Below are 14,477 nucleotides of genomic sequence, written 5' to 3'. Positions count from 1 at the left end.
CAAAGACAAAACAAACAATAAATAGAAGGCCTGATGAAGCAAATGAAATATGACATAGAGTAAGAAAGAGCAAACAAAATGAGCAAATAATATACTTAGCCAAATATATAGATTTATGTATTAAAAATAAAAGTAATTCTTTACTAATGCTTAATATATTTTAATTTTTAAATTAATAAATTTTAATTTAGCTTCTTCTGGAGGGAAAAAGGCATTGCTAAGAAGATATAAAACTGTTCAAAACCCAGCAAAACCCAAAATTTTTCAGATGAGCTCTTTTTTTTCATACAACCTTTCACATTAATTGTACAGAAACTTCCTTAAGGCAGGTAATCCCATTCTTTTTCTCATTCATTAAAGGAAATCGCAAGAAAAAACACTACAGTTTAGTTTCTGTGCATTGGAATTAACCCTGTTCAGCAGCAACATCAAGGCCAGTATTACCTTGGAACAGTATGCTGTTGTCTATACTTAATCAAAAGGATTATTTTGTTCACTTTTGAAGCTGAAGAATACGAGTCTGCTTAGATTTCAAGGCTCCTATGCCACATAAGCATAAAGATCTTTTTTTTTTTACGCAATTCAAACTGGTTGAGAGGCTGTAGAAGGGATGAAAAGTCACAAAACAAGGAGTATGCGCTCCAAGAAATTCTGGCAATCATTTTTACATGAATGAGGGTGGTTGATCCTCTTTTTGTGTGCAGCCCAAAGAACAGAGTAGCATAAACACTTGGAAAGAACTGAACATCTGCCTATACTTTTGTCTTCTTTAACTGTGAGACTAGACAGTTTTATCGTTTCACTTGTGACATACAGTAAAAAGGACAAATGAAAGCCCAATTACAGATCTTGTTGAAACATGGCTAACAACTACTGCATTATACAAGTCAAGGAGATGGACAAAATCAGGCATGTATTTTTACACGGGAAAAATTATTTTAATCACCTTGTAAATATTGTTAATTTAGCTAATTTTTTAAACTTGGAATTACTGGTTCAATACAATAATTAAACTGTTTCTCCCCAGTCTGCAGCATTCTTGGTGAAAAGAACACAAATCTAGAATTCAGATTCAGCAGCATCCCAAAACCTTACTTACTTAACTTTTAATAACAGTAAAGTAACCCTGTAGCCTTGCACAAATAAAGGAATCCTTGGAACTTCCCAAGTCAACCACTAAAAATACCAAATAGAATAAACAACATTCGCACTACCACCTTCTTCTTGATTGGGAAACAATCTCTCTCTTACATGTTAACATTGCCAGCAGATAACAGCATTAAAATAATGTACATCGTTCAGTGTTTCAGGTCATTTGGTGTTTCAAGTATCTCTGGCTGAAATCTGGTTTGTCTCCACAAAGCAGAAGCACCTTGTTTCTTTGGGAAGAAGAGTAGTTGTGGGTGGGTGCCTGCCCTTCTGTGGTTGTCTGCGTGAGGCTGGACACAGTTGGCATACACCTTAGGTCATCCGTTGAGAAACAGCTGTTCTCCTCAGCAGTTCCTCTAGATATGTCTCATTTTTTAATTTAATATCAGCATACAATATATCCAATATATCCAACCAGATAGTGGAAAAAAAAGTATTTCTGGCAAAAGTGATGACATACAGCCCCTGTTTCTCTGCTCATTGTTTACCACCAAATTACATGCTTTAAAATCACTTTTCTGATGAGCAAATGCATTTTTTTGAACTTCCTGTATGTGAACAGAAGCACTTAATAGATATGGTGTAGTCCAAAAGCATGGACTGTTTCTCCCTTGCCTGTTATTGCTATGCTCGTATCAGTTATATGGGAACTAATGAAACATATTTGAAGCACTAACATTAGTCATGTTATACTTTCATTTCAATGTGACTCTGATCCCTAAGACAGAGCAGAGGGAGGAAAAGCAATGTTTCCAATGTGTCAGGAAAACACCGGAAATACAGCCTTCACTATTCTTGGTTTGGTCTACACCAACCTGACAAATCCTGAACTTGGAAGCTGCAGCGGAAATAATGTCCCTAACAATTCACATTCCAATGCTGCAGCCAATGCACTGCTCTCTCAGGTCTTAATAATCTATATTCATGTTTATGCCTACAAAATGGTGCTGCCCCATGCCAAAGGAATGCTGCCCGTATACATACTGATCCCAGTGGACTAGAAAATAACTTGAGCAGGTACCTCACAGGCAACCTCTCTTTCTCTTTCCGTCTCTTTTCATCTACATGCAAGATACTTAGATACTTACAAAAAAAAAAAAAAAAAATCAGTTGTGACACAATGATCATCTTGCCATTTTCCTAGTCAATGCATTAATGCATTACACAGATTTCTAACTGAAAATACAACCCCCACAAAGCAATCAAATGAACATCCAAACCTGAAAGAATCCATATGTCTTCATAAAAGGACATTGGAAAGAAACAGAATAGAATAGTTTGGGTTGGAAGGGGCCTTCAAAGGTCACTTAGTCGAACCCTCCTGCAATGAGCACGGGCATCTTCAACTAGATACATTACGTCAACAGGAAACCTCACAAAACCATTAGATACGTTTCTAGATGTCATGAGATGTGCTGCTTCATCAAGAGGTATTTTACTCATAAATTGCACTAACTTAACTGGAAAGAAAAAGAATTTAAAGAAACAAGAAAAAAATCTTTGCAGCTAGCTTCTTATACCATTTTAAAAATGTTTTATACCCTAGTTTACCCTTGTTAGTTACTAACATAAAATATTTCCACCTGACAAAAGTATATGTAAGGTGAGACTTGGAAAGTAAGTCCTTACACTAGTTCTTCCATGCAACTATATGGGTAATGAACATAGTTTAAGGTTTTGTTAATGCTTTTTGGGATCTAAAATTATTTCTAATTTGGGAACAAGGCCTCAGATTGCAGAGGAAGTTAGTATCACTCCCAATATTACTTTGCACAAATCAGAAACTCTTGGTATGCTTTATAAATGCTTCCTATTAATTTAACTTAAGCTGCAGGTTTATTTATTAATTTTTACTGATGAACCATTATCAGTGTTTCTGAATACATAATTTGATGATATATTACAATTTTCAACAGTTTTTTAAAATCTTTAGAGGAAGAACTGGAGTACAGTAAGTCTTTTTGGCTAGGCCACACATTTGCTATTCCTAGGAAAATCCACCCATATTTATCTTAAGATATTAGCCTTAGAAAACACAGGCTTGGATATAATGAGTAAAGCTTGCCAGAAATTTAAGGCTGAAAATTCCAAATGTACCATCTGCAGTGAGCATGCCTGTAGTTAAGAAAACTCACTAGATATTGCTACACTATTTTATCTACATAGTAAGCATAAAGAAGAGCTTTGGATGAGATGTATATAGGTGAAGCAGTCTCTCATCTGATTTTTGACCAAAGGAAAAAAGTGATTAACTAAAGCCTGCAAATTTGCTTTTCCAACTACTTGCATTTTACCACTTTTTACTATAAAGTCTGCAGTCTTAAACACTCACAATCTTAGATGTAAGAAAATACTACTATTCTCATTCTACTGAAGAAATACCAAGAGGCTAAATTGCAGATCTGAAAAAAGAAGGAACATCTCTACTAGAGTAGCCACAGCTTAATAATGATAGCTTTCAATATAAACAGGCAAATTCTACACCTTTTGCTTTGCTTTGTAAGCAAATCATCATATCGCACCTGTAAACAAAGGCAGGATTAAAACCTCCAACTGTATAAGCTAGCAAATTGAGTTTAAGACAGTAAAAACCAGGAATGTTCTGTTCCACATTAGTGGTGGCCCACAGTAGAGGTCTGACCTGTGAATTAAAAGACTTTAAATCCTAAGATTTTCGGAGGATTTCGACCTGCTTTGGTCATAAGTTTTTGAAGAGTCCCATCTGTGTCCCCTTCCAGCCTCTTGTCCACCATCAGCCTCCTTGCTTGAGAGGGTGGGTATTAAACAGAGAAGGCCTTGATACTGTGCAAGCACAGTTTAGCAGTAGCTAAACATGCATTATTAACACTGGTTTGGTCGTAAGTCTAAACCATAGCACCATGTGGGCCTGCCCATATTCCTAGACCACCATGACTAAAGCCTATGTTCTTTATCACCTTAAATTCATGGCCATGAGTCTGCTCTGTTACAGATACATTCTGTACTTCAGTAGTTTATCTTTCATTCCACATCTTCTGTTTCACAAGCTTTTGTATGACAGTGTATTATCAGCCACTATTTATCCTGTCTCATGTTTTTCATCTAGACTGACACCCATATATATCAGCTCAGGAGGTCTCAAGGGCTTGAGCACATCTCCTTATACTTAAAAATTTCCACATGGAACCTCATCGTTTATGTGCACTGAGAACAGAAATGAAACAGAAAAGACAGACCCTCAAAAATATTTTGTATCAGTTCTACTGAAATCCCATCTAGGCAGAAATGAAAAATATCCTATGGATACAAGAATGCAGATCCGAAATTTCAAGTTTGGACCTCCTTGATGGGAAAAGCAGTCCATTGGACCTCCCAAAACCAGTCTGGGGAATCCTTTTAAGGAAAAAAACATATTAATGCTTTCATGCAAGAAAGATACTGACAGATACAAGGATCCTAAGGGCATAAGGAAAGAAAGAGGAGCAATAGAGTGAGGTGCAGGCAGGTCGTGCATGGGTCTTTACTCATTCTGCATATTTGCAATAGTGGATGACTGCTGTGACAATATCTTTTAAAAAATAGTATTTTATAACTTTGGGTCCCCACCATATTCCAGCTCAGAAATATAACTTCCTACCTATTTTGAATCCAGAGTGCAATTTCAATTGTACTGTTCAATATATGTACTGCACTTAATCCTGAATTTCATTTGATGCTGTTCTGCATTAAATGGACATCCCATTCCTCTTTATAGCTGTATTTCAGAGATGAATGCGGAAACTGTTGAAGAAAGTTCAAGTCCTACTCTTATCTTTGTCAATAATTTTTTTTTTTTAATGAAACTCAGATCATCAATTCAGGAGCAGGGTTTGCTCCTAGCTGGAAAAGGGGTTTCAGCATAGATATTCTAATTCTAAACCACTCATTACACTGCAGAACAATAGTAACTGTTCATCTTATATTTAGGAAGTGTTAAGAAAAGAGTAGTGCAGGAATGTAAATTGGGCTGAAAGAAGAAGTAACACACATCTTCCCATTACACTAACTTTGGCACTCACTGACAGCTCTACCCAGCAGCCTCACCACCTCACATGTTGAACAAGTAAACAGGAAATAGTCTGTACCTCGTTTTGCTAAAATCACAGATTTGGTGATTGCTTTGGAACTCTATTGCAATATAATTTTTAAAGCAGGTTAAACTTCTGTAGCATAGACTCCATCAGCACCACCTACATCTATGATGGATACCCATTGCTTTAGTTCTGTATCTGCATTTCTCCACCTTCTCTACCTTCTTCATGAAGAAAGTAAGTTGTGTTCAAGAGAGCAATCTGACACTTCGCTTCAAGTGTCAAACATAATAATTTGACTGTATATCTTTAAGAAAAATTACAAAATCACAGTAATGTAATACAAGACTAGAAAAAATTAGCTTGCCTACATCAATAAACTTATACAGATGTGTATTTTTTCATTTGTAAGAAACATCTGAAAGTTTTATCTTGAAAATTTCTTATAAAAAAACCTACTAATGCCATTAGACATTTGCTTATGGCATAACTTTGCAGAGTTTGACTGTTAAAAGCACAGTATTTAGAAAAATGCTTCAAGTAATAGCTTTTGACACTCAATTGACAACTGCTTTATCAAACTTGTAATTAGAAGTCTGCTTTTGATGCCACAGCATTAAAGGGGAAATCAATACTATGTTCGTGTATGTGCTGGCTGAGAATGAATGTGGTTCTCGCCGAACCACCTTTTGCACTGCATTTGACTGAAGTAAACTACTGTGAAATCAGCTTGGAAAATAATTACCACATACACAGCAGGAATCCACTCTTTAGCTTTCTCTAATACCTAGAATGTCTGAAAAGGCAACAAAACATAGAAACGTATTTGTGCTCTCAAATTCTACTCACCTGTAGAACATACGTATAAACACATGCAAATTGAAACTGGTCTACCATTTTACCAATCAAAACTAGTCTACTGTAGTTGTAGATTTCCTCCGCCTAAGTTCAAAACCTCAAAATACAAATGCATAATTAGTAGAAATACCAAAAGACCATCCAAAGAAAACCCCTTTAGTTTCTAATTCTCTATATAAAAAAAGATTTCATAGAAAAGAATTCTTTACAGTGAATTCCACATATACCATAACTATCAAAGCTTATATATCCTTCTCACTGATGACTCTGAATTGCAGTGAAAGATCTGATTCACTGTTACCAATTACTTACATAAAAGAACTAGAAGCAGGTGTTTCATTTTATTTGTGAGCTCACTGTCTGGTACTTCAGTCACTAAAAACAGGAATAAGGCTTTCCTGTAGTGTTGTGATTAGATGTTTTGAGACCATGAGAGTTTGATATATCATAAAAAGGAAAAGCATTGCTCCTCTATCACCAGTAGGAAATACTGCTCAGTGACCAGTACCAAGGTAGTGAAAAAGTACTTTTTTTTTTTTTTTTATTATTTCTGAGGAACTGGAACTCTAGTTGAGCTTTGTTTATTCCTCTATTTGATTTCTCTCACTTTCAATGACTATGCAAAAGAATGTCTTTCCTTTGTCTCTCAAAAAATTATAAGTCATATCACTTGTGGACTTCAGATGCAATGCAGTGTGGTAATACAATGAGCAGATTAGAAGAGGTTTTTCCACTACTGAAGCTGGAACCTGGATCAAAAGGCTACTGATTGTGTAGTCCCACGGATTTTTCACTGTTTTGTCAGTATGAAATGCTCTCACAAGTGACTGACCATAGAGGGACCAGTGATGAGGGTACTTGTTGCAAGTGAGTGAATCAGCTTAACAAAAATTCTTTATCCTCTAGGATGGCTAACTGACCTTAGCTACCAGCAATTTTGGGATCCCACTCTCAGAGAGCTTCAAATGAACACACATTTTATTCTGAAGCAGGAAAACATAAGAATTTAAAAACACCAACACTTAGCTTGTTTTCTGTTCTATTTTAATGCAGACCTTATGCTCTTCCCATAGGTTAAAAACCTGTTTGAGACTAAAAGAAAAACATTATAAGTACATTATGTGATAGTGTCCTGGCAAAGAAAACAAAAAGTGCAGAAAAATATGCTCCAAATGAATGTGTAAAATTATCCCACTTCAGCATGGTTCAGTTCTGCAAGCTGCAATGTTTATTTCCCTGATTTTTACAATTTTACACTGGAACCTTCAGCTACTGTAAGCAAAAGAGATCTAGTATCTCCATGCTGCATCATGCCCCTAGACACTTGCTTGGGTCACTAGATCATAATTAACTTGGAAGCTAGCTGATAACTCACTAACACTGCTCCTTCCAAAAATGTGGCAATCTCCCTATAAGCTGGCGCAGACCAAACTCTACTTACTAACATCTGCAAAAACTGCAGTACAAGATACGGCCTTAAGAGCAATGAGTTTAAAATCAGAACAGGACCAAACACGATAAATCAGGATTGCAATCTTTGACAGCGCTTTCTATACCAATGACTTCTCGCAGTTTAGTTCAGACCCTGGTTTTCATAAATGAACACTTCATCAGCTAATAGAAAACAATCCATAATCTGCAGTTTCCTAATGATCCTAACCAAAATCCATTAAATTTGCAGTGACACTGAGACAGAGTAGACACCTGACATTCAGCCACTGGTACCTGGAATTAAGAATATCACATTCAGTGTAAACATCTGATCTATAGATCTGAAATACATATTAAGGTAATTCTCTAACTTACCTTCCCATTAAGGAAGGCATCGGACAGACCATGCTCTGTGACATGACACCATCACTAAATCCTTTAGGTTTTAAGCCTCCAGAGGCTGGAGAAAGTCCAGATGAAAAGTAGGCACACAGAAGAAGAGCAGAAACAATGGAGATTCCCTCTGAAAAAGGCCTTTTCCAGAGAGCTGATTCCTTACTGCAACTTGTGTCTAGCCCCCATCCACAGCTTAATCATTAGCTTTCCCGGGTCCTCCCTGCAGGTGTGAGTCTTGGGATCTGCAGTTCAATACAGTCTGAAAGCTTTTAACAGGCACAAGTAAAAAAGTAGTGACTAGTTTAAAAAAATTGCCAAGATCTTTTTTTGTTTTTGTGACTAGCCCTTCGACAGCAGAATTTTTTTTACACAAAAGATGAAGCACAAGATGGTGCAGCAGTGCTTTTCAGGACAGCGTATCTTCCCTTCAGTTTTGTCGGCAGTGCACAATACAGCCAATTTCAAAGCAATAGCAACAGGTGCATACCGGCAATCACAGCCCATAAACAGCATATATGGATACCCCCAATAGTTAACACTCCTTTCTACCACACAGTTGCAGTGGGAACCTTTTTGAGATCTCTCTGGCAATGACAGACTTCAGGTTTCCTGTGTTTGACTGTGCTCAGTTCTTCAGGTATCTGCTCTGACTAGTATCATAGGAATCAATGAAGCTTGTTAATTTTACTTCATTGACCATCCAGGAGGCAACAGAAACTGATCTTCCTGTCAAATATCCAGTATCTATTCTGAACTTGATGATCTTAAGGCCCTTTACAGCTCTAACTGTTCTATGATTCTAAGATTAAATGACTCAGGACATACTACAGGTCTTCAACATAAGCAGACAGTATAGCAACTTGTCACTCTTGGAAAAAAAAATTAAGCCTTTTGCATTTTATTGGACATCTACATTAATGCAACTGATGAAAGAAAGAATGGATCAGAATGGATGTCAGGAAAAACAATGTCAAAATGTTGGATTAAGCTGCCCTGAAACTCTTTAACTCTGTAACTTTTTCGCTGTTGTCAGAAAAGATGTAATGCTGTTCAGATACTGCAAAGTTTAGACATAAGTAGTTGTGTTTCTTATGATTTTTGAACAGCAAAATTGTTGTCTCCCAAAAATGTTAGACTCATTAAAAATTAATTTAGAAGTTTATTAAAGTGAGTTATTTATGTAGTGGGATGCATCACTGAAAAATGTTGAAAAGGCATCCAAAGAGTGACTCAGTATCTCCAAAACAGGAACAACAGCTTAATTTTACTTTTTCTTACATTAGTAAGAAATGCATTAAAGTTAACTAGAATTATTTAAAGGAGTGCTTTTAAAAGGTCCTCTGTTTGATAAAAGTGCCTGTCTGCAGAATAAGACCTAAGCTCTGAAATATCACTGTTTTCAAGGAACAGAAAAACTCATTTTTGTTTGGTCAAAATAGCAAAATGTTTTAATGCTATGAACACTTCTGTTTTATTTCTGAGGCTATACAATGGGTAGAATAGTACTTCAGTGATCCCATCTGCATTCTGTCTAACAACCTGTGACTAATGCTAGTTTTTCAACATAGATATTTACAGGTAACGGTGGAATAACAGAAAGAGAATAAAGCATCAGTAGACAGCAGTAAACCAAAACAAGATGCTTTGCATAGCAGGAATGACTTCATCCACAGCTGACTGCTGTCTTTAACCTCTGAGCAAAAGGAAGCTCTAGTATAGGCCTGTACCATTTACAAGCTTCATGATTTGCTGCCAATTTGTAGAAACCAAAGTAAACTTCTGGCAAGACTTGTACATACCATAGTAGTTAAAGAAACTAACGTCCCACCCTGATTTTGACTACAAGCCTTGAAATATTAGGCTAATGTTTTTTCTGCCCTCCTATTCTCCTTAGCTCATACAAGATAAAACTCAAAACTTCAAAAATATGATTATGTGAAGTGCCACTCTGGTTATCTACAGTCTCTCCACAAGTTGCCAGTTAATTTTTTCTTATTCCTTTTTCTTCACCAATAACCCTTCAGCAGCAGAAAGCCTTCACTACTAATTAAAAGTGAAAAGCTAGGAAACAGACCCAGTACCCTGGTGTTTCACAGCTGTATGCAAAGCTGTGAAGAGACACCAAAGCTGCCCAGAGACACCTGCTTATTTTTACAGCAATTTTTTTTACTCTTTATGATTACATCCCTTAAGGTTGGGTTATAAAATGAGTTAGAATAAACTAGATCATTCCACAGAACAATGGCACATCTGTAAATCCCACCTTTACTGGAAAACACAAATCACTATTATGCAGTGATGTCCAGTAGCTGTATCAGGAACCAGGAATCAACCCAACTGATCTTCCACATTACAAAGTCTTTGCTAAGCTTGGCTTTCAGAAAGTTTCCTGGTTGTGATTACCCCGACTTTCAAGCACAACTTGAGTATCTAGTGCCAAATGACCACATATGCTGGATAATCAGAGTTCCTGCCCCTATTTCTAAAGGTATTTTAGAGACATAGAAACGTAGACAGGCTACTAGTAGTGCTTTTCAAGTACCTATTTGACTCTTGTTGAGCCTACTTGGAACTAGAGAAGGAAGAGTGATGGCCCCCAAAACTGAAGGTGCTTAGGTGCTGGTCAGTGTATCTGCTAATTGGAAATACTGAGCCTGTAAGTGGAGGACAGTCTGCCAATTAATCTTACACTGAAAGCATACTTCATGTATTCTTTGTGTCCAGAAACTGACTCTACACTAAGGCTATACTTCCTTATAACATTGGCAAAGCTCAGTATATCACAGTATCTACCCTTCCACCACTACATCTCACCAAAACCTTAAGGTTGGGCAGCCAGAGTATTCATCAGGGAGGGACGGTATGAAAACTCAAGTCCCCATGTCCCCCAGCCCTAGGAGAGAAGGTAATCCCATATAAAACTCTAACTAGCAACAAAACAGAAAGCAACCTCCCTTCTCCAGACATGCTTTGTAAGTACCCCACCAAAGAAAAAGATTCCGTGATTCACAGCTGGAGGTACGTGACTCCCTGCAGTAACAGAGGCTGAATCCCTGAAATTGCACCTAACTGGGGCACCTCCAAGTGTACCCTTGCCATGCCCCAGTTCCAAGACAGGAGCATCTTCACCCAGGTAAATGTGGATGTGTCCCTGGCGTGGTGGGGTGGTAGACAGCAGAGAGGGATGTGCTGTGATGCAAACTGGCAGCTCAGCTGAGGACTGTTCTCAGAGGGCCAGGCTGACTGTCACATTTTTTCTCAGAACTCCTTGGAGGCCACTGCTGGTAACTGGCTGTCCATCACACTCAGTTTTAAGGACAACAGTTGCAGGCACCTGGGGCATTGTCATGCAGTCACCTCAGTTCACTGAAACTGGCTAGGCCAGTGAAAGGTTCAGGCCATGCTTTATTTTCTCTACTTGTGCCTGGTCTCGCTCTCCTCTGATCTTAGGCTCTGCTGAATCAGGTACCTGCCTGACCTGGCTGCAGATTTGTTGTTTCTGCTTTTGGCAGTGCTGTTTTCATGAGATTCACTCTGGAGAGCTGCACAAAATTTAGAGAAAGGAGGAAAGAGAAAACATCAAACTTCCAGGGGGCTTCCTTTTTGGAGGGCTGACTTTGGCCTGTTTAGGATGCTGGTTGACAGAATCCTTTGGGGAACATTACTGAAGGACAAAGAGATCCAGGAAAGCTGGACACTCTTCAAGAATGAAATCCTCAAGGCAAAGGAGTAGGCACTTCCTATGTACCGGAAATCAAACTGGTGGGGAAGAGCAGCCTGGCTGAGCAGGGAGATACTGCTTGAATTCAGGGAAAAAAAGGTAATTTGTCACCTGTGGAAGAAGGGACAATCAGCCCATGAAAAGTACAAGGATGTTGTTAGGTTATGTAGGGAGAAAATTAGAAAGGCAAAGGCATGGCTAGAACTTAATCCATATAAGATAATAAAACATATTTTTACAAACACATTAGCAATAAAAGGAGGGCCAAGGAGGACCGCCATCCTTTACTGCATACTGGGGGAAAGCTAGTGATCGAGGAAGAGTAAAAGGCTTAAGTACTTCATGCCGCCTTTGCCTCAGTCTTTAACAGACCAGCCATCCTTACAGTACTCAGCCTCCTGAGTTGGATGGCAGAAATCAGGAGCTGATTGGAGTCCCCATTATCCAAGAGGAAATGGTTAGTGACCTCCTGCTCCACTTACGCATACACAAGTCTATGGGGCCCGATGGGTTCAACCCAGGAGTGCTGAATGAGCTAGCAGAGGAGCTCACCAAAACACTCTCCATCATCTGTCAGCAGTCCTGGTCTAGTGGACAGGTCCCAGAGGACTGGAGGTTGGCCAGTGTGACACCTCTCTACAAAAAGAGCAGAAATGAAGACCCTGGGAGCTACAGGCCTGTCAGCCTGACCCCAGTGCCGGGGAAGGTCATAGAACAGATCATACTGAGCAAGATCACAAAGCATGTGCAGGAAACCTGGGGGATCAGGCCCATTCAGCATGGTCATGAAAGGCAGCTCCTGCTTGACCAAACTGATCTCCTTCTACTAAAGGTTACCCACTCAGTTGACAAGGGAAAGGTTGTGGACATTGTGTATTTGGACTTTAGTAAAGCATTCAACACAGTGTCTAACAGTGTTCTCCTGGAGAAATTGTCTGTTCATGGTGTGGATAGGTGTATTATTTGCTTAAAAGACTTTTATGCATTCTTCTGTTTCAATGAACATGTTTTTTGAGCATATCTCGTAACAACCTCAGTGTAGTATCAGCATTTTCCATATGACCATCTAGCTCTGAAATCCTCAGCTTATAAGTAACTTAACTGAGGCAATGCTGCAACTAGTTCTATCCACCACTTCTACATCAGTGTTTTCTTTTTTGCTTAAACTAGCCTGTGAGTGCAGAATGTTTATACATTTCAAAACAGAAGACTTTACTGAATTTCTTTTTATATTTTCTCATGGTATACTTGCTTTAGGAGATTTCTAGTGAAGCAAAGGCAGATAAGATTCAGTAAACTGAGCTTCTGTATGAAAATAGGATGAGAAAGATGTGCCTAATAGGCAAAAGGGTTAAAAAAAAGAACGAACAAGCTCTTGCATGTACTCGTTTCTAGACAAAACTATCTGGCAGCATGTAAACAGTGTCAAATACGAGCAACTAATGAGAACATATGCCAAGATTGCAATCACAAAAAAATAAATTATTATTCTTTAAATTAATACTAACTTAATATGATTCTATGTTACAGGGCATTTCTGAATTACCACAACTAAGATGTATGCCCTATATATGTTCATTTATTTACATAGCTTCTAAGTGCTAAATCCTTACATGTTTCTCATCTCAGCCTACCACGCAGGATCAGGCTCACTGACCAAACAAGTACTTGACAGAATTCACCTCAGTTTTCACAGTTATTTCACAGCTATTTTACAGTTATTATAAGAATAGTTACAGCTATTCTTACTAGCTTTCTGCTGTAAGATGAGTGTATCTATATGTAACAAGCAGCTATGTGTAACGAGGCCCTGTCCAGCTGTTATGGAAAAGGTGTTGATCAGGAGAGGATTGTTCCATCAAAGTGTGATCCAAGGTTGCCCCAAATGGATTCTCCAGTCAAACCAATGTTTTGCTGCTGACTCCCGGCTCTTGATGTATTATTCTGGAAAAAGTTTGTGGGGTTGTAGGAAAGAAACAACATAAACCCCAAAGCATTTCAGTTGTGTAAAAGATGAAGTTTCACCTCTTGTTGTCTCTCTTCTGCAGCGAAAAAATACTAAATGCTTTCCACAATTGAAAAAACCCCAACAAAATCAACCGCAAGAAAACAAAATACACAGTCAATATGTTGACAACTAGTTGGATTCCCCTTCCTCTAACTCACGCAGTTCCACAGAAAGGTATTTCTTTCTGTTCTAGTTAACAAAATGCTACCAACAAATAAATGCCCTCAAATATCATGGGTGCAGAAAAGTGGCATGCTTCCTGAGGTGAGATGGCCCTCATGATATCTTCCCCAGCCCTCACAACATCACATCCACAGAACACAGCTGGAATGATAAACAACAGGAAGCAGAGCCCTGAAGGAGAAATATGTCATTCATGGAGATACATCCAACTAGTCATGTGAACAGATATTACAATCTAGCAGAACTGCCACTTCTGGGTTTATAAAGTCTCTATTAAACCTCCACATACAAAATCTCCATCACTTTAAAATACATTATTAAAGAAAACAGACCTTCATTAACTAGTATATTTCTTCAACACAGTAAGTCTATAAAGTTCAAGAGAGTCAGAAGCTAAGACAGTTGTCACAAATTACGACCTCCCTACTACCTCAATGAGATGATAGCTGGTAAAACTAAGAGTCACACCTTACATACTGCATCCCAAATGGATTGAAGTTATTAATTTCACAAGAACAAGAGTTCATGTAAAATTCACATTTCACATGAACTCTCCAATTGACTTTTATGTGATTTTGGATGGCTTCAAATGCTTTCAATGAGTAAGTGTCATGCAGTGTGCCTGGAAGAGACATAAATACATATTTCACGAAGGTTAAATGCAAATCACAGTGCTTTATAA

At 38.1% G+C, this 14,477-nt stretch overlaps 1 protein-coding gene across 3 annotated transcripts in view; it reads right to left on the bottom strand.

Moving 5' to 3' along the window:
• The window catches only part of PCSK5 (proprotein convertase subtilisin/kexin type 5), a 257,979-nt gene that overhangs the window by 162,181 nt on the left and 81,321 nt on the right, over positions 1–14,477 (bottom strand). The window lies entirely within an intron of this gene.

The sequence above is a fragment of the Lathamus discolor genome, chromosome Z (assembly GCF_037157495.1).
Source record: "Lathamus discolor isolate bLatDis1 chromosome Z, bLatDis1.hap1, whole genome shotgun sequence".
In the NCBI taxonomy this organism is placed as follows: Eukaryota; Metazoa; Chordata; class Aves; order Psittaciformes; family Psittacidae; genus Lathamus; species Lathamus discolor.
This window is presented reverse-complemented; position numbering and strand designations above follow the sequence as displayed.